General features: G+C 41.2%; 1 protein-coding gene across 2 annotated transcripts in view; it reads left to right on the plus strand.

Annotated features, from left to right (window-relative positions):
• The first annotated feature begins 19,827 nt into the window (after nt 1–19,827).
• Nucleotides 19,828–20,865, plus strand: part of dipk2ab (divergent protein kinase domain 2Ab) — a 43,821-nt gene continuing 42,783 nt past the window's right edge. Inside the window, exon 1 of one of the 2 annotated variants that reach the window (XM_082184363.1) lies at nt 19,828–20,281. The gene's annotated coding sequence lies outside the window, so the exon portion shown is untranslated. The remainder of the gene's footprint in view (nt 20,282–20,865) is intronic. The other variant, XM_082184364.1, reaches the window with a different exon arrangement.

Raw genomic sequence — 20,865 nt, forward strand, 5'->3', positions numbered from 1 at the left:
TTACTATTTTTAATGTTTTTGAAAGAAATTTCTTCTGCTCATCAAGCCTGCATTTATTTGATAAAAAATACAGAAAAAAATTTAATATTGTGATATATTATTACAATTTAAAATAATTGGTTTTCAATTTATTATACTTTACCTGTTTATTATAGTAACCTGTGATACTTTTTTAGGATACTTTGATAAATAAATAGTAAAAAAAATTTTTTTTAAATGTTTTAAAAATAGAAATCTTTTGTAACAACAATATACACTACAAAATCAATACTTTTATTCAGCAAAGATGTGTTAAATTGATAAAAAGTGATCGTAAAGATGATTTATATAATTAGAAAATATTTTTATTTTATTTTAAATAAATGCAGTTCTTTTTAACATTTTATTCATCAAATATATTAGGCAGCAGAACTGTGTCCAACACTCATAATAAATCAGAATATTAAAATGATTTCTAAAGGATCATGCGATAGACTGGATGTCACATGTGACACTGAAGACTGGAGTAATGATGGTGAAAATTCAGCTTTGCATCACAGAAATAAATGATAATTTAAAGTATAATAAATTGAAAACCAATTCTTTTAAATTGTAATAATATATCACAATATTTATAATTTTTTCTGTATTTTTGATCAAATAAATGCAGGGTTGATGAGCAGAAGAAACTTTTTTCAAAAACATTAAAAATAGTAATGTTTCCAAACTTTTGGCCTGTACTGTATCCCCACAACTGCACAACTGTAGAGTAAAACATTAATAAAAAAGTGATAATAAAAAATGCGTCTTAAAACTGACATGATTGTTACAAAACCACACAGTCTGGGGACTCTGGAGAACTCAGAACAACTGCTAACATTAAGTTTAAGGTAAAAATAACTGCCATGAAATTATAGTATCTTACTCCTATGCCATAAATTGTTCATTCACTTCATCACTTTACCTCTGTCTTTATCCCCTTTTATCCTCTTCTCTTCTTTTTGGCACTGTATCTATCGCAGACTATGCTCATTTATAATGTGTCATGTAAATTCGGCCTTCCGTCACAATCAGGAAACTTTCACCGCGTCTAGAACTGGCGCGAGCTGCCAGGCCCGTTTCTACGAGCTGTGTGTTAACAAAAGCAGTGCTGTCTACATTGGATGCGGAGTCGCGCACGCTACACAACAAATTACCAACAACTGATCGCGCGCGCGCTCTGTTTCTGACGCACTTCAAGCACTCGATGGGCGGGGGACGATTGGTGAGCCGGACTTTTTTTTTTTTTGGTAGTATTTCGAATTAATGGTTTTAAAATAGTATTATATATAAAAAAATAATAATGTAAAAAAAAAAAAAATTCACTCGTTCACTCATTCTGGCGCCCCTATGGATGAGTGGCGCCCCTAGCATTTGCCTATACCGCCTATGCCGCGGGCCGGCCCTGACTCTGATGCTTGACACCTGGAGAAGCCCTACTTAAGAAACATGCTACTGCCAGCGAGAAGAGATACTTTTTGTTTGGTTCTGTCTTATGATGTGTTTTGTTTCTTTTTGCTTGATTTAGTTTTGTTAAGTATGTAGTGTGTCATGTTAATGGTGCCTTGTTTTTGATTGCCCCAAAAACTTCTTATTTGTGAGCTCTGAAAGATTTAAAGGGTCATGAAACCCTAAACCAAATTTTCTGAGATTTTAACAGAGGTATGTGTGTTGAACACCATTGAAGACAATGTTAGCATCTGTTAGATTTAATAGTAGGGGGAAAATGGTTAAATTTTAGTTTTTTTTCGCTATTTTCACCTTCCAGGTTTAAAATCGTCATCGTGTCCACGAGCACTATAGTACTTTGATGACTCATCGGTGTCTCATTATTATTCATGTACTGAGTTTTCTTATCCAATGAGAAGACACTTGCTCTTAATTATTCATGACACCACGTGGAACTTTCCAATGACAGACGCGTAGTAGATGAGAGAGCAATGATGGGACGCGCGTTTGTTTTCGTGGTGCAAAAGTTCCAGTGCATCTTTCCCCGCGATGCTGCCAGGGCTAGACTTCGGCTGTGGGCGGTTGGTTGGCCATCAACAATGGACACATCTAAACTATGTGTGTGTAGCAACCATTCAACGGGAGAATGGTGGACTTCGGCCTTGTACACCAATGCAGGTTTCGTCTTGCGAGTGATGCGGTCCTGAGGACTTTTCTATCGCTTCAGAGGTGTGTGTGTGTGTGTGTGTGTGTGTGTGTGTGTAAAATGTAACCCTGACCGTTTTACTTGCCTTTTGTTAAATAATCACTCGTTATTAAAATTTAGATATTTCGACAATACATCCATTGTATCATGGAACGTATGCTCAATTTGTGCAAATTTCTATGTCACTGTCCATCTTTATTATGTCGGTTTAGGGGGCGCGTAGATATAGGCTATGTACGTAACGTTTTTTTTTAAGCGGAAAATTTATTATTTTCAAATATATGCATTTATAGTGTGTATATAAAGAAATATATATTTTATAATGACATAACTATACATATACATGTACATTTATATGTTTTAAATACAATTATGATTACTGTAGTAGGCTAATATGTAGCAGGGCATTCAGTTACTTTTGAAAGGACAAAAATAAGATGTCCGTGTATTTCATTAGACTTTAACTTTGCCAGCTATAAAAAAAAATCTAGCATTTCCTCACGTGTTACCACTGATTTTTAGTGACAGTCGATATGCTTGGGCCACTGGCATGGGGATATTTTGGGGATATTTAATTTAATTTTATCAATCAATAAATTCGTCTTGAAACAAACTTTGTTGTATTATTTTAATTTAATACTGTGAAGCTGCTTTGATACAATCTGTATTGTGAAAAGCGCTATACAAATAAACTTGACTTGACTTGACTTGACTGGCGATGACAGTTTCCCCCTCTCCCCTCTCCCCTTTCCCCTGCAGTTCATACCACACCCACTCCCCTCCCTTCTTCTCACAGCCACCACGCCCATTTAAGTTGCATTTTTCAAAAGGATTGTGAGCTAGACTTGAGCTGAAAGAGGGGGGTTTCATGACCCTTTAAACAGCTCTTCAAAGCTGGGTTAAGCGGGAAGGAGGAAAAGGGATAGGTAAGATCGTCACATGACATACATTTACACACTTAGTTGGATTTTTGTCTATATACAGTAGGTTAGGGATTCGTGCCACCCTCTGTATTTTTGTTTTATTAGTTAGAGTAGTTTAGTTACAACGTCACAGACGTTGAAGACTTTTTCTTTGATCTTTCTTTTTTTAGTTTAGGATTAGATATAAATGGTTTAGTTAGTTACTTTTTGATTGTTGTTTTTGTTTGTTTGGCACAATCCTGTTTTCCCTTTTGCTCCTTCCGTTTTTTTTTTTGTTTTGTTTTTATAAAATATGAATTACTTTATATTTTTTTAAAATTAAATTTACTTGATTTTGTTGTCTCTCTTGGTTCTCATTTCATTCGGAGATCAATGGTGACTGGTGTGTTTGAATTGGCTTAATGTTCCCCTTCTAAAATACCTAGACGGTTGTGAGTCAAAGAAGGGTCGTAACAGTGGAACAAAAAGCGAACAAAAACAGCTGTATGATCGAATGGCAAAACGCCTGCCAAGGCTGAAGCCTGGAGACATGGTGCGTCTCAGGGACATTTCTACAGGCACATGGAGACAAAAGGGACAGGTGGAGGAGGAAGTTGCTCCACGCTCCTACAGGATCCAGACGGAGAATGGATTGTCTCTGAGGAGGAACCGCATGGATCTTCAACTACAGCCGACTGAAAAGGACACTGCAGCTCAGGAGACACAGCTGAATCTACAGAGCTAACTGACAGTGGTCTGACAGCAGCGTCTGCGTCACCTGCTGTGATACCTTCTAAACTGTTGAAATTGCAAGCTGCTGAAAGACAGGCTAGACCTAAAAGACATGTTCAGCCACCTCAGAGGTTGATTGAGAGTTGCTAAAGTCTCTTTAGTTTGTTTTGCTGAACAAAAGAGCAATATGGACCTTTACGTTCGTCTATATCTTTGAAAAAGAAAACTGAATGTTGCCGTGTTTCTAAGTATGTGTTTTGATGCTTAGACAGGTTGCACTTTATTGTTGTCTATTTTAAAAAAAATACAAGTGTTTAAATTGGAAAAAGTTGTTTACAAGTAAGTTACAGTGTAAAAAATAAATAAATTAAGAGCACTTTAAGATGGTTATGTTTTACAGGGGTAAATATTATTTCTTTATGGGGGAAAGATGTGATGTTACGAGTACATTCGTTTAAGAACTACATTACCCAGCATGCCACACAAGTTAGGAGCATGCGCAGAAGCCCGTCTAGGGAGGGGGCATGTAGCATGTAGATATACGGGTAGCACGGTACAGTGTTGATGTGCAAGTTGTCTAGTAAAGATAAAGAAACCATCTATGCCTCGTCTGCTTATTATAAGACTAAGCAAAACAACACAATTATGTAACGTGAGTAAATGTAATCTGTTACTAAACAAGAACACCTGTTCAATTTCTCATTAATGCAATTATCTAATCAACCAATCACATGGCAGTTGCTTCAATGCATTTAGGGGTGTGGTCCTGGTCAAGACAATCTCCTGAACTCCAAACTGAATGTCAGAATGGGAAAGAAAGGTGATTTAAGCAATTTTGAGCGTGGCATGGTTGTTGGTGCCAGACGGGCCGGTCTGAGTATTTCACAATCTGCTCAGTTACTGGGATTTTCACACACAACCATTTCTAGGGTTTACAAAGAATAGTGTGAAAAGGGAAAAACATCCAGTATGCAGCAGTCCTGTGGGCGAAAATGCCTTGTTGATGCTAGAGGTCAGAGGAGAATGGGCCGACTGATTCAAGCTGATAGAAGAGCAACTTTGACTCAAATAACCACTCGTTACAACCGAGGTATGCAGCAAAGCATTTGTGAAGCCACAACACGCACAACCTTGAGGCGGATGGGCTACAACAGCAGAAGACCCCACCGGGTACCACTCATCTCCACTACAAATAGGAAAAAGAGGCTAAAATTTGCACGAGCTCACCAAAATTGGACAGTTGAAGACTGGAAAAATGTTGCCTGGTCTGATGAGTCTCGATTTCTGTTGAGACATTCAGATGGTAGAGTCAGAATTTGGCGTAAACAGAATGAGAACATGGATCCATCATGCCTTGTTACCACTGTGCAGGCTGGTGGTGGTGGTGTAATGGTGTGGGGGATGTTTTCTTGGCACACTTTAGGCCCCTTAGTGCCAATTGGGCATCGTTTAAATGCCACGGCCTACCTGAGCATTGTTTCTGACCATGTCCATCCCTTTATGACCACCATGTACCCATCCTCTGATGGCTACTTCCAGCAGGATAATGCACCATGTCACAAAGCTCGAATCATTTCAAATTGGTTTCTTGAACATGACAATGAGTTCACTGTACTAAAATGGCCCCCACAGTCACCAGGGGCCTCATTTATAACCGTTGCGTACGCACAAAACAGGCCCTGAAAGAGGCGTACGCCGCTTCCGACGCATAAGTTGTGATTTATAAAAACAAACTTGACGGGAAAATTTGCGCACCTGCACGCAAACTCTGACCCATGCGTACGAACGTTTTGGAGACAGAGCAGTTTGGCGACACCGATGATGAGCTGGAGTTAAGTGTCTTTTTGGTCACTTTTAGACAGAAAATCTAAAGAAAATTAAACATATACAGAAAGATAATACAAATATAATTTCACTCACCAAGCCTGTCACTTGAAGCAAATATCCATCCCTTCTTAAATGTCCGCGCCAGCGAGCGCGTTGTGCCGTTTAGTGAAACTGACGCAAATAACAGTTTAAATAAATAAAATAATGATTTAAACTATGTTTTACTTCTGATATAAACATTTAGATTAAATATGCCATTCAAACTAATGGAGTTAAACACTTAAACATTAAATCATTATTGAGAAGTTACAACATTTTTTATATTAAATCAATAGAAATATTTGTTGTGGATGCGATGTTTTTGAACATTTTTCCTGTGGCGTGCTGTGTTTTAATGTTTTAACCACAGAGATAATTGCTTATCATGATAATACCAGATTGTCTGAGAAAATAGTTTCGTGCAAATAATGCCCAAGGCCTATCTGTTTCCATTAAAAATATAAATCAATTAAAAATATAATTCGGCCAGTGGAAAAGATTGACAAAAACTTTCTCTGAAATGTATTTGATTTGATTTATGTATTCAAAAACAAGGCAAGGATAGGCAACTACTTGATTTGTATTAATGTAATGTGTCTTGTACCGTCACGTGGATGAATAATCATATGCAAATTATATGCAGATGAGGATCTGCATAGTAAAACTAGGCGTTGTAAGCTCCATATATGGTTATTTCGGGGTGGAGACGCATGTGCGCACAATCTTCCACTGACTGGGATTTATAAAGTGAATTCTGCGCTGGTTCTCTTACGAGAGGTCTCTCGTACTGCGTAAGATATCTTACGCTAGGGGAAAATCCTTTTCCGCGAGATATTGAAGCCAAAAATTATCCTTAATTTTGTAATAATGCAAAAAGCGTTGCAGCAGCAATGCAGACATAGGCGAGACAGCTCGCGCGCCTATTGGCTGCTCTGCGGCAACTGCAGCAGCCTATCGAGCGAGGCCTGGCGTGACGTCAGACCCAATCAGGGCACTTCGCGCCCGCTGCGTCACGTCCCGCCGAAATGGGCGTGGTCTAGGCCTATAAATATCGCTCGCAGGCAGCTATTATCTGATTTTTCATCCTTCAAGCGAAGCACACGCATCGCTGGAGCTGGATAAGAAGCCGCGCCGTCTGAAAGAGAGCACCTTCAGCGGGACGAGTCACTGAAGCCGCTGGCCGCGCCGCCTTCCTTGCCTTCCTGCTGCGCTTTCCGGCATTATATCCTTTCTCTGCTACTGTGTTTATGTATGTGTGTGTGCTCGCCGCCGCGACACACACTCCCATTGCACTAAAAGAGCTGGGCGTCTTTTTCAAGACGCCCCTTTTCCTGATCACGCAGCTCTCGCACTCGCTGACGGCGACTGCCCTCACTGCGAGTTAGTTACTGCCTATGGTGACTCTGAGGACTCACCTGGCATCCTTCTCCGAGACTGCTCCTCCGTTTTAATACAAGCGCGCCTGCAAGCATACGCCGAAGAAAGCATGTGACGCTCTTATATGCTCGTGCATCCGAAAACCTTTGCGTTCCCCCCCTGTGGCTCAGTGGCGGAATCATTGGTTTTTCTCACGAGAGACCGGAGTTCGAATCCCGGTCTAGCGGCAGTTAAAATTAAGCCGCCAATGCTTCGCTCTGTCAGTTCCCTGAAAAGCGACTGCAGACGTGCATTTTGCAGCCAACGAGCGCGTTGCACAACCCGCTCGCCTGCACCCAAACACCGTTTCTATGGTTTCCGTGCGTCACTGGCGAAAGGAGAAAAGAGCGTTTTCTGGTCCCCCCGCGGACGGACCGACCTCCTCTTTCTCGTACATTTCTCATTCCCCTCTGAAGTTCGGGCGACTGGAAATGTCAGTATTGCAGTGAGCAAGCCTGTTGTAATACACGCATGCCTGCAAACAAACGCCAGCACGTTGACGCTCTCTTATAATACTCGCGCTAACTGAGTTACAATGTGTCTCCCCCTGTGGCCCAGTGGCAGACTCTCAGGTTTTTGCACGCGAGAGACCCGCGTTCGATCCCCGGGTCTACCGGCAGATAAAATTATGCCGTCAATGCTCGCTCTGTCAGTTCCCTGAAAAGGCGACTGCAGATGTGTATTTTGCAGCCAACGAGCGCGTTGTACAACCCGCTCGCCTGCACCCAAACACCGTTTCTATGGTGTTCCGTGCGTCACTGGCGTAAGGAAAAAAGGGAGTTTTTCTGGTCCCGCTGCGGACGGACCAACCTCCTTTTTCCTATACATTTCCCATTCCCCTCTGGAATTCAGGCGACTGGAAATGTCAATATTGCAGTGAACAAGCCTGTTGTAATGCACGCAGGCCTGCAATAAACGCCAGCATGTTGACGCTCTCTGTTTCTATGGCAACTTCTCGCTCGTTCAGTTCCAGTAAATGTGACTGTTCCAGTGTATCCTGCAGTAAACAAGTCGGTTCTGTCACCCGCTTGCCTGCACACAAACGCCGTTTTTACGGCTACCCAGATAAATCCCATAAGTGTGAATTTTTCTGGTGTCCCGGCCACGGCCGATGGTGCTTTATGTGTAAGAAGAATGCCCACTGCCCAGTGCCCATCTCTACACACAAGCACAGCCCGTCACACAGGGCTCGCGCACATGAATCGACTCAGACCGATTGCGCTTCAAACATGGTGAATGTGCCCACTAACACCACGTTATGCATGTCTCACGGTTTCTGTAAAAACGAAACCAACGTGCACTCGCTTCACGCAAGCGAACGATGCTTTCGGTGTGATAAATGTGCCCGCTGTCCCGCGCCCACATCCACACATAGACATGACAGTTCCCACGGGAACCGCCCAGCCCTCCCCCTCGCGGTTAACCACCACAGAGGAGTCGAGCGCGGGCAATCTGCCCGCTGTCATCAGCGCGCCCCATGCCTCAAATGTCACGAGCGCCACGCTTGTGTTACAGCACACCGAAGCTTCTCCATCGCTGAGCGAGCGGAGCGCGCTTCGTATTCAACCCCTAGCTATCCATGCAGACGCATGGGCAAAGCTACCCGGGGTTTCGAAGTGGGTGCTGAACATTATAGAAAGAGGCTATTCGCTGCAGTTTCGCCGACGCCCTCGCCGCTATGTGGCGCGCGTCGAGACCACGGTAAAAACAGAAGTAGCACATCTACTTTGAGCCGAAGTGACGAAACTATTGAGCAAAGGGGCCATAGAGCCTCTCTCTCAAGTTCAGAGCGAAGGAGGGCTATACAGCAGATACTTCCTGGTACCGAAAAAAGACGGGGGTCTCAGACCCATACTAGATCTAAGGCAACTGAACAAAGTGCTTGTGAAGCGACAGTTCAGGATGCTCACGACCAGGCAAATCCTTGTGCAGATTCGCCAAGGAGATTGGTTTGTGTCAATAGATCTGAAAGACGCGTATTTTCAAATACAGATAGCGTCACGTCACAGGCGATATTTGAGATTCGCCTTCGAGGGCCAGGCATATCAGTACACAGTCCTGCCGTTCGGTTTGTCCCTAGCACCCCGTACATTTACGAAGTGCATGGATGCGGCGCTCGCACCCCTCAGAATGAGAGGCATGCGAGTGCTGAACTATTTGGACGATTGGCTGATTCTAGCGCAATCTCGCGCAGTGCTCATAGAACACACGACCATTTTACTCGATTACCTCGAGGATTTGGGTCTGAGTGTCAATTGGGCGAAGAGCTCCCTGTCACCCAGTCAGAAAATATCTTTCCTGGGCACAGAACTGGACTCACTATCCATGATAGCGCGACTATCACAACAGCGCGCGGTAGACATTCGACGCACAGCGAACTCTTTTCGCTGCGGCGCGTCTGTCCCGCTCAAGAGATTTCAGAAGATGCTAGGTCTCATGGCCTCAGCATCGTCAGTGCTCCAGCTGGGTCTGCTCCGCATGCGCCCGCTGCAGTTTTGGCTGAAAGCGCGAGTCCCACGCGAAGCGTGGGCACCCGGTTTGCTTCGCCTCAGGGTCAATCAGAAGTGCGTTACAGCTCTGAAACCCTGGAAAGCGAACGACTGGTACCAATCAGGTGTAAGCCTGGGGACTTCCTCGAGGGTGAAAGTGGTGTCCACGGACGCGTCCAACTCGGGATGGGGAGCGCTGCTCGAGGGCAGACCGTTCTTCGGCCAGTGGTCAGAACGGGAGAAGCTCCTGCACATAAACTGCCTCGAAATGCTGGCAGTAGACAACGCGCTGACGCGTTTTTGTCCCCAAATAAAAGGTCACCACGTCTTGGTCCGTTCGGACAACATGTCTGTGGTGTCCTACATAAATCGCCAGGGCGGCATCAGATCCGAGAAACTGTACAGGCTGGCAGAACGCCTCCTGGTATGGGCTCAGTGCAACCTGCGCTCGCTCAGAGCAGCGCACGTGCCAGGGATCTTGAATATAGGACCGGACAGACTGTCCAGGAACAATGTTCCGGCAGGCGAGTGGTCTCTACACCCACAGACAGTCCATCTGCTGTGGAAGAAATTTGTCAGAGCGGAAGTGGACCTGTTTGCGTCTCAAGAAAACGCTCACTGTCAAGAATTTTTCTCCAAGAGCAGGAGCGCGCTGGCCCATGTGTGGCCCCGCCGCCCGCTCTATGCTTTTCCCCCCGTCTCTCTCCTGCCTCAGGTGATGGAACGGATCAGGGAAGAAGGATGCTCAGTACTGCTGGTAGCACCGTTCTGGAAAAACCAACCTTGGTTCCCAGTCGTGATGCAGTTAGCAAGTACTGCCCCGTGGCCAGTACCAATGGGGAGAGATCTCCTCTCACAGGCCCGCGGCTCGATCTGGCATCCTCACCCGGAACTATGGTCCCTTCATGTCTGGGCCATCAACGGGTACATGTTGGACTCCCTAAAGGAGTATTAAACACGATCACGCAGGCTAGAGCTCCGTCTACAAGACGACTCTATTCTTCGAAATGGTCGGTGTTTTCGGGCTGGTGCACAGCCCGTGGTGTGTCACCCACAAACTGTGGTGTGACGGAGGTGCTTTCCTTCCTACAAGAGCTGTTGGATGGGGGCAGGGCCCCCTCCACGCTCAAAGTTTATGTGGCGGCTATAGCAGCGTTCTCAGAAACAACGCTTGGTCAGTCAATAGGAAGGAACGATTTAGTCATCCACTTCCTTAGAGGAGCTAAGAGACTGAATCCTCCCAGACCTCCCTCAGTCCCCGTATGGGACCTTTCTACGGTTCTGGAAGCCATGAAAGGTGCGCCATTTGAGCCTTTACAGTCAATCGATTTGAAACACCTGTCTTTCAAGACGGTGTTTTTGCTGGCTCTCGCTTCAGTGAAGCGCATAGGGGATCTGCACGCGCTCTCTGTGAGCGCGGCGTGCATGGAGTTTGGGCCCAATGACTCAAAAGTTATACTCAAACCTAAGCACGGTTATGTTCCAAAATCCCTCAACACACCGTTTAGGGCGCAGGTTATCTCCCTGTCAGCCCTACCGGTCCCTGATGAGGAAAGAGACGCGAGCCTCCTTTGCCCAGTCAGGGCATTACGAGCTTATGTGTCTCGCTCGTCTGTTTTCAGACAGACGGAGCAGCTTTTTGTTTCGTTTAGCGGACGTTCTAAGGGACTAGCCGCGTCGAAACAGAGCCTATCCAGATGGATAGTTGATGCTATAGCGCTGGCATACGCCTCCAAGGGCATGCAGTGCCCATTGGGTGTCAGAGCGCACTCCACGAGAGGCATGGCCTCTTCGTGGGCCTGGTCAAGTGGGATTGCCTTGCAAGATATTTGTATGGCGGCAGGCTGGGCCTCCCCGTCTACATTTATAAGGTTTTATAACCTAGAGGTTCCCGCCCTGCAGGCCAGGCTGCTGTCGGTCTAAATTTACCAGTATTATCTGACCTGATGCGATCAGCTCAGAATGCTGCGTCTGCTGAGCACAGCTCAATGTTCGACAGTATAAAGCTGGGCAAACTGTGTAAGACCCACATTTTCCCCATCAGTTCAGGCCGTACCCCGCCCTGTCTGTATGATGAAATTCGCGTCCCATCGACGCTACTATATGTGGAAAAGTGAGGCTGCACCCCTCCCTCTTCCCGGACTCCCTGTGAGTTCCCTGAGTGATTGTGCACTATATGTACCCCGGGCTTTCGCCCTTGGGTCTTTGGTGTCAGATCTCAGCATGCACGGCGTTTTACATTGGGTCCCCTAGCGTAAGATATCTTACGCAGTACGAGAGACCTCTCGTAAGAGAACGTACTCGGTTACTAACGTAACCTCGGTTCTCTCTAGAAGAGGGAACGAGTACTGCGTATCTTGCCGTGCATGCACACGCTCTGGTTGCTTCGATGATGAAAAACCAGATAATAGCTGCCTGCGAGCGGTATTTATAGGCCTAGACCACGCCCATTTCGGCGGGACGTGACGCAGCGGGCGCGAAGTGCCCTGATTGGGTCTTACGTCACGCCAGGCCTCGCTCGATAGGCTGCTGCAGTTGCCGCAGAGCAGCCAATAGGCGCGCGAGCTGTCTCGCCTATGTCTGCATTGCTGCTGCAACGCGTTTTGCATTATTACAAAATTAAGGATAATTTTTGGCTTCAATATCTCGCGGAAAAGGATTTTCCCCTAGCGTAAGATATCTTACGCAGTACTCGTTCCCTCTTCTAGAGAGAACCGAGGTTACGTTAGTAACCGAGTACGTTTTATAAGTCTGAATATTTTTTTGCGTACGCCATTTTTGGCTTTCGGGCGCACGTACACTTTTAGTAAGGTTCCTGCGCACAGTTTTATAGATGAGACCTCAGATCTCAACTCAATAGAGCATCTTTGGGAGGTGGTGGAACGGGAGCTTCGTGCCCTGGATGTGCATCCCACAAATCTCCATCAACTGCAAGATGCTATCCTATCAATATGGGCCAACATTTCTAAAGAATGCTTTCAGCACCTTGTTGAATCAATGCCACGTAGAATTAAGGCAGTTCTGAAGGCGAAAGGGGGTCAAACACAGTATTAGTATGGTGTTCCTAATAATCCTTTAGGTGAGTGTATATATATATATATATATATATATATATATATATATAATTTTTTTATTTTATTTATTTTTTATCTTATATTATTGCGATTAATTGCACACGTATCAAGAAATTAAGAAATTAAGCATACACCATTTACTTGTTTAACAAGGTCATTTTGTCATTATTTGCTATATCCAGCAAAGTAAACCATCAGATTGAAGGGGCATTCTCACAAAAACGTATAGTTTGTGTATCATCTGGCCATACAGCGGTGGGATGTTTGACGTTCCGAACGTCAACATGAGTCTTTATTCTCTCTGCCATCTCTGGTTTTCTTTACACTAGCACTGTTTTGGACTGATTGTTGAATAAATTTGCATACTGGATCATTGGACTGAAAACTTTACCAGAGTTTAGCAGCTTAAAATGATTGCAAACACAGAAGCGAAATGGGTTAAGGGGTCAGAATAGAAATTTCCGCCTACCAGGGTTACAGGTGCTTGCGCCATTGTAAATGCTCAGTGTGATGACCTCCCGACTTCTAAGATCATCTAACTGTGTGACGGAAATTACGTTAATGACGCAATTTCAAGTGCCTATGTAATTTATTTGCGTTAAATTAGACATTTTATTGAATGAAAACACTCAGGAACACTGAGAAACTACTGGGCAAGAGTTTTAAAATTTTAAAGACCTTTAAACAGGTTTAAATTAATTTCTTAGACTTTTCTTTGACCCCGCTGTCTACTGCATGAACCATGAACATTTATTTGCATTAGTACAGTTAACATTGTTTCTTTGGGTGTGTGGAAAACTGGCATGAAAAATAAAACAAAAGCCTTGCTCAAAGCTCATTACACTTTGCTAGAAATTGTTATACTAATAATTTGGTGTGGTTAAATGAAATTGGCAAGGCAGGCGTGAGTGGGTCGTCTGATTAGGGGTAAGGATTGCCCTGTGGGAAGAAATGCTAATCTGGACAAGCAGCATCCCATTTCCTTCAGGACTGTGTGCAGTCAGCCACTGAAACAGACAACAGCTGCCAGATGCGTAAATGGGTAATATTAGCAAGCAAAACGTTATTCAATTGAACACAAATTACTTTTCACAATCACTATGATCCATGTGGCACAGAGCCTAACACAAACCATTTAAATGACCAATAAACAACAAACACAATCATTCCTAAAGGAACAGTTCACCAAAAAAAAATGAAAATTCTGTTATATACTCATGTTCATGTTGATCCAAACCCATATGCTGGTCAACTTTTCTGAGAAGAAAGATAAAAAAAATCATTGATGTATGACCACCAGAATCCCTTGTGAAAAATGTATTGAATAGTACTTAAAGGGATAGTTCACCCAAAGATGATACCATGATTTACTCAATCCATCCCAGGTGTATATGAAATTCTTCTTTCAGACGAACACAATTGGAGTTATATTTAAAAAAAATATCCTGGCTCTTCCAAGCTTTATAATATTAGTGAATGGGGTGTGAGATTCTGAAGCCCCAAACAAATGCTTCCATCCATCATAAAAGTAATCCATAAGTCTCCTGGGGGTTAATAAAGGCCTTCTGAGCGAAGTGATGGGTTTTTTGTAAGAAAAATATCCATATTTAAAAGCTTCCGGCAGATGGCCGTATGCAGCGATTTGCAGCGGAAGAGTAACTCTGACCTGACGAATGACGCAATGACGAACGAGGAAGCGCAAAGAGGATAGAGCAAAACAAAACACCAGTCACAAATTAGAAGTCTAAAACGAGAAATTTTGATATATGAGAAGAGGAGCTTGAGATTGGTGCACAGCTCTATTTGTTTAGTTCACCCAAAAATGAAAATTCTGTCAGTAATTACTCACCCTCATGTTGTTCCAACCGCGTAAGACCTTCGTTCATCTTCGGAACACAAATTAAGATATTTTTGATGAAATCTGAGAGCTTATCACTTCTCCATAGGCTGCTATGTGGCCCAAACTTGCTGGCCCAGAAAAGTTATTAAAGAGATCGTTAATATAGTCCAAGTGACTACAGTGGCTCAATCTTAAGTATATCAAGCGACGAGAATACTTTTTGTGCGCAAAAACAAACAAAAATAACGACTTTTTCCACTATTCATTTCCTTCTCTCTGGGCCTCGTAGTGTTTTTGCGCTGCGCGTCTGTGTTATACGTCATCACACACATGACCAGCGTCGGCCAATAGTGAGCCTACGTGGTGACGTGTAACACAGACGCGCAGCGCAAAAACACTACGAGGCCCAGAGAGAAGGAAATGAATAGTGGAAAAAGTCGTTATTTTTGTTTGTTTTTGCGCACAAAAAGTATGGACACTTGGACTATATTAACGATCTCTTTAATAACTTTTCTGGGCCAGCAAGTTTGGGCCACATAGCAGCCTATGGAGAAGTGATAAGCTCTCAGATTTCATCAAAAATATCTTAATTTGTGTTCCGAAGATGAACGAAGGTCTTACGCGGTTGGAACAACATGAGGGTGAGTAATTACTGACAGAATTTTCATTTTTGGGTGAACTAACCCTTTAAGGGGTTAAACCGTGAGAGGCGTCTAAGCTTACGATACTCCTACATCCTACGCCATACATCGCGTCACGGGGTTACTCTTGTGATGCAAGTCGACTTGTGCAGTATGCGTAGGCCGTCTGCCGGAAGCTAGTTATTATAGCTAATAAAGTTTTAAATATGGATATTTTTCTTACACAAACGCATCGCTTCGCTTCAGAAGGCCTTTATTAACCCCCTGGAGACTTATGGATTACTTTTATGATGGAGGGGTGCATTTTTTTGGGCTTCAAAATCTCCTCCTCCATTCACTCCCATTATAAAGCTTGGAAGAGCCAGGATATTTTTATATAGAACTCCGATTGTGTTCGTAAAATGGCTTGAGGGTGAGTAAATCATGGGATATTTTTCATTTTTGGGTGAACTATCCCTTTAAATAAGCACTTTGTATTAATGTCAAATTAAACTTAAAGTAGGCCTACATTTTAAATCATTATTTAGCTTTTGTCATGCTTTAAAGTACACTCATTTTGATGTCTTGACTAACTTACTAGAGCACATTTATAGTCATTTTAACTGTAGTTTGTTTTTCGATATTACCTTTAAAGTTATTATGATTTGTGCTAAATTGCAAGTTCATCATTACGAATGTGTAATTATATTTATGTGCATATTTAAATACATGACATACAAGTTTTAATAGAAATTAGATTAAAGTTTATTTAAGTTTACCAAACACTTTAACCATATTTCAATTATTAAGACTATATAAATAATTGATAATGATGATAATGTGTACATTTTTTTCACAAGGGTTCTCAAAAAAGAGAGCAGCATTGAAGATTATTCAAAACTTCTCAGCAGAATATGGCTGTAATATATATATATATATATATTTTTTTTTTAACAGTTTTACTGTTTTAGAAAGGGATCATGGATCATAAGTTTGGCTTAATTGGCCTTTCAAATCAAACATTGGTAAATCAGTTACCAAATATTGTACCCTGCATCCAGTGGTGGTGCATTACAATCCCTCTCTTCCTTTCTTCATAGGCCTAATGACTTCAAGATTTAAGCAGCCAGGAAACACCTAAAAGCAGCTCCCCAACCCCCCATTCCCCATTCCATGCATTAATGAAGATTTTAATGCCGTCGTTTAGAATAAGCCAAGTTCATTGTTCCGCAGTCTCCTGCAATAAAAGCTTAAATGAAGCGTGCTTACTGGGGCTAAGCATTCGTTCAGAGTAATTGGTGGCGTCTTTGAGAGCGCTTTGAACCAGCTGACCTGAACACTCAGTCCTTGTTAAGAGAGGCCAGCGAAAGGGAAGTGAGCAATGCACCTTCAATGAGTTTACATCATGACCGTGAAACTGCTTGATTCTGAAACATTTGCATTTTTATTAAAAGAAAATGCAGATGATGTGGAATTTCGTCGATTCGTGAACTGGATGATAGAAAAGAAGAAAATTTGCCTTATAATCTTGACTTTTATGAAATGACTTTTATGCCCCAGTGGTTGATTTTTATTAAAACTAACAGGTTTCAACTTTTTTCTTTTGGTTATATGAAGTTCACATAAATATTTGGAAGGTTTTCACCATGCTTTCATAATTTCTTTTTTTTACATTTTTATTTCAAATGCCTTGTAATTTATTGTATAACCCTTGTTCTAGACAAATACTTTTCAACTTAAATAATGAAAAACCATCATAAATAATAAATAATTATATTCATAAAACTATAATATTGTGAACAGAGTGTAGTTTTGGTTCTCACAGTTTCCTCTGCCTTGTTTGTTGTCATTCATCACTCAGTACAGGTGTGTGTGTGTGTGTGTGTGTGTGTGTGTGTGTGTGTGTGTGTGTGTGTGTGTGTGTGTGTGTGTGTGTGTGTGTGTGTGTGTGTGTGTGTGTGTGTGTGTGTGTGTGTGTGTGTGTGTGTGTGTGTGTGTGTGTGTCTCTAATCATCCTTGTTTGCCTGTGTATTTAAATTCTCTTCTTTCTGTTCATCACTGTCGGGTCTCGTCAATGTTTGGATGTGTGATAAGCTATTCTCTTTATGTGGATTTACCTGTGGATTTATTAAAGACTGCCTTATTACCTTCATCTTCGTGTTCATGTGTGTTCTAGCAACACAATCCGTGAAATACATGAGCATAAACATAAACGTATTAATTCGATTTCTAGATAAGTTCTGGATTAGTGTCATTTTCAACACAACCAACAATTTTGTCCTAGATATTGCCCTAGATAGAAGTTAGTGTACTTGGTTACCAAGGGGACAACAGTGTCAGCGCTTGTGAAAAATAAGTGCACTTAATTGTTTTGAATGTTCACTTGTAGTGTTCTTCACATTTTTAAAGTATACCATTTTAATTAAATAAAAGACCACTTAAGTATACTTAGAGTACAAGAGTACATTTTGAATCAGTTTTTTTTACACACTTAAGTTCACTCTTTAAAAATGTACTTTGTAATAATATAAAATTAAAAGTTTTACTTTAAAGTACATTTTATATCATGTTGTTTAAAAAAAATTAAAATTAAAATTAAAATAACTTGTGTCATGATTAAAATAATTACACCAATTTGATGTGTGGACTAACAAACTAAAGCACATGTAAAGTACTTCTAATTTTAAATTAGCTACATGCAATTTAACAAATGTGTAATGATGTATCTTTTAAAAAGTATCTATAAATACATGACAATTATATTTTATTGTTTATTATATTTTAGTATATTTCAAAGACAATAGAAGTATGAAATAAAATAAATATGTCCTACTTAAAGAGATAGTTCACCCAAAAATGAAAATTCTGTCATCATTTACTCACCCTTACCCTTTTTTCAAACCTGTTTTCATTTCTTTCTTCCGCTGAACACAAAATAAGATATTTTGAAAAATGTGGGTTAATTTAATATAAATGTATACTATAATACATTTTAATTTCATTGCAATTAACATGAAATCAATTGCGTTTTTGAAGTGAACATTTTTGCATTTAGTATTTGATATTAACAGGGTCTTGACACTATCACACATCTCCGAATTATGATTACCAAAGGGAAGAGAGACATGAAAGAGCAAAAGTTTATAAGCGGCACAGGAAAAATGCCAGCAAATAATGCATTTTCAACACAGACCTCTCATGTTTCCATAAAATGTGCAGTTTAAAAGAGAAACATCTGGATCATTGGTTCCATTGATATAATGTGTCCACAATCTGCTGCAGATTGATCTATCTATTTATCATCATGACAGATAGATCAAATATTTCGTGTGCACATTTTTAATACAATATATATGTACGCCCACATAAAAATGTCAGGGAAAAAAAATCATTTTTATTCATGTGCCACTAGGTGGAAGCACATGCAAACATTTTCCCTCGTCGAGAAGGATTTGTTTTGGTTGGCATTTTAAAACCTTGTTGCTGTAATTATGTCCTGTCGATCATGAACTTTCATCACAGTGGAACCATCTGCATACAAGCATATTCTTACTACTTCCATTCCAATTGTTTTATTATTAATAATTATTTTATTTATTTATTTATTTATTTTTACTGAAGGGACATTTATTGTGGAGTAGGCTATTAACATATGTTCCTGTTATTCTTGTGTGTAATTTCAAGCCATAATATTTGTCTAAATATGCTTTTAAGATTAAGTGGGTTTAACGGCGTTATACAGGGACAAAATATGCTTGTTGCTTGTAAAATCATTAATAATTCAGTGCCGGTTCTTCTCCTTTTCCTCTGTTCCAGCAGATGATTGTGTGTTTTTGGGAATGAGTCCAGATCAGCCACTGGGCTCTCCAGGCTTTGGCCCACAGTCGTCCTTAAGGAATATGGCCACATGCTTTTACAGACATAATTTGCTATAAAATGGATTTCAGGCACGGCTCAAAAGTGACACTCTGTTGGGCGATTAACCAAAAGAAGCTCTCGTTTCTTCACAATCCCCAACACATGGAAGCCAGAGATCACCCCAATGACAGCCTCTTTTATTTGATTAAAGTAGGCTATAAAATGGAAGTTGCGATCGTCTTTTCTTCTCTATTAGCCTTTCTAAGTGAAACTTCTCGAACAATTAAAAAATGTAGGTTGAGAATTGATTTTTGTCCACTGGGAATTGATTGGATGGTGATTGTTTGAGTGACAAGTGAGTGACAGGTTGTCCCACCCTCACGACAGTGTCATTAGAGAAGAGATGTCGCTGCAAGAGGAAAAGGAAGTTATTTTGATTAAAGAATACAAGGGTACGTGAAGTAAATAAATAAATAATGATCATTTATAATAAATACTTCAATGTTCCATCCAAAAAAGAAAAAAAATGATTTCATGGTGACTTTAATGTCATCCATATCCCTCTTTCTTTCTTTCTTTCTTTCTTTCTTTCTTTCTTTCTTTCTTTCTTTCTTTCTTTCTTTCTTTCTTTCTTTCTTTCTTTCTTTCTTTCTTTCTTTCTTTCTTTCTTTCTTTCTTTCTTTCTAAATTAATTTGACCCTTAATTAATCTTCTCCATAATTAAATATGTATACTAATTATTTTGACTAGAGCAAAGCAATATTCACCTATCATGGAAAACGAGGACAGTAAGGGGAGGCGGGAGCGGGCGCCATGACAACGCCCTCAAACCAATAACGTAAAGCGATGAAGGACGTCGTAAATACTGACGGTTCTATGTTGGAAAGAGTCGGTCGCTGTGGATCGTTGTTAGTGCTGGAGATCAGCAGCAGTGTGTGTGGAGACCGCGCTCGATCAAACTCTAGCTCTCAGAAGACCGGGAAAAGAAAAAGAGTCCTGCTCCAGAAGTCTTGTGAAGTCGAGTGATTCATATAAGAGATTGAGAATTAGAGGCTTGACCACTGTTTATGTCTCTCGCTAGGTTGCTAACTGGCTGATCCCCTAATGGAAAGAACATCTGAGTTTGTCTGATGTGAGTGAGTATGTGAGCCTCTGAGCGTCTGGATACAATGTTTTTCGTGTGTCTTTTATCGGAGCGTTTCACGCGCTACAGAGTAATAGCAGCGCGAGCGCTCCATCCTGAACAATGATTCAGAGTAACCGATCCAGAGACTCACTCCAGCAGGACTGACTGAAGAAACTCTCTCTCAGGTTTGTTTCCTGCTTTTTTCTTCACTGTCCTGTTGAAAACGTCTATTGTCCAGTCAGCTTGGAAGTTTCTTAGTTGTAGTGAATTGAATTAACACAAACTCTTGTTTCTGGGCACAATCTTCATTTTCTGTCTTCAAGTAATGGAAAACCACTGACATTTCTTCATTTGTGATTTAGTATTTCTGCAGTGAAAACATGTCGACTAGAAGAGTGTCATCTAAATAAAAACATTCTAATGCAAATAATAATTTTATTCACACTGTAAAAAAATATGTATAATTGTTGGTTTAACTTAAAGTGAGTAACCTGGTTGCCTTACAATTTTGAGTTCATTGAAATTAAAAATTTGATTAATATAAAGGAGATTGGTTAAAACAACAGAAGATCAAAATATTATTTTATCTGATCCACATTAATTATCTAAGTTGATTTGACAAAAGAAAAAAAGTTGTAATAAATCACGAAATATATTTTTTTTACAATCACAAACCCCTGGAAAGTCATAGAAATACATTGGTTAAAAGATTTGGGAGGCCACATAGCAAAATAAAAGTTCTGTTTGTTTTTTTGTTTTGTTTTTTACA

Source organism: Leuciscus leuciscus (assembly GCF_965113295.1).
Source record: "Leuciscus leuciscus genome assembly, chromosome: 11".
NCBI classification, from domain to species: Eukaryota; Metazoa; Chordata; class Actinopteri; order Cypriniformes; family Leuciscidae; genus Leuciscus; species Leuciscus leuciscus.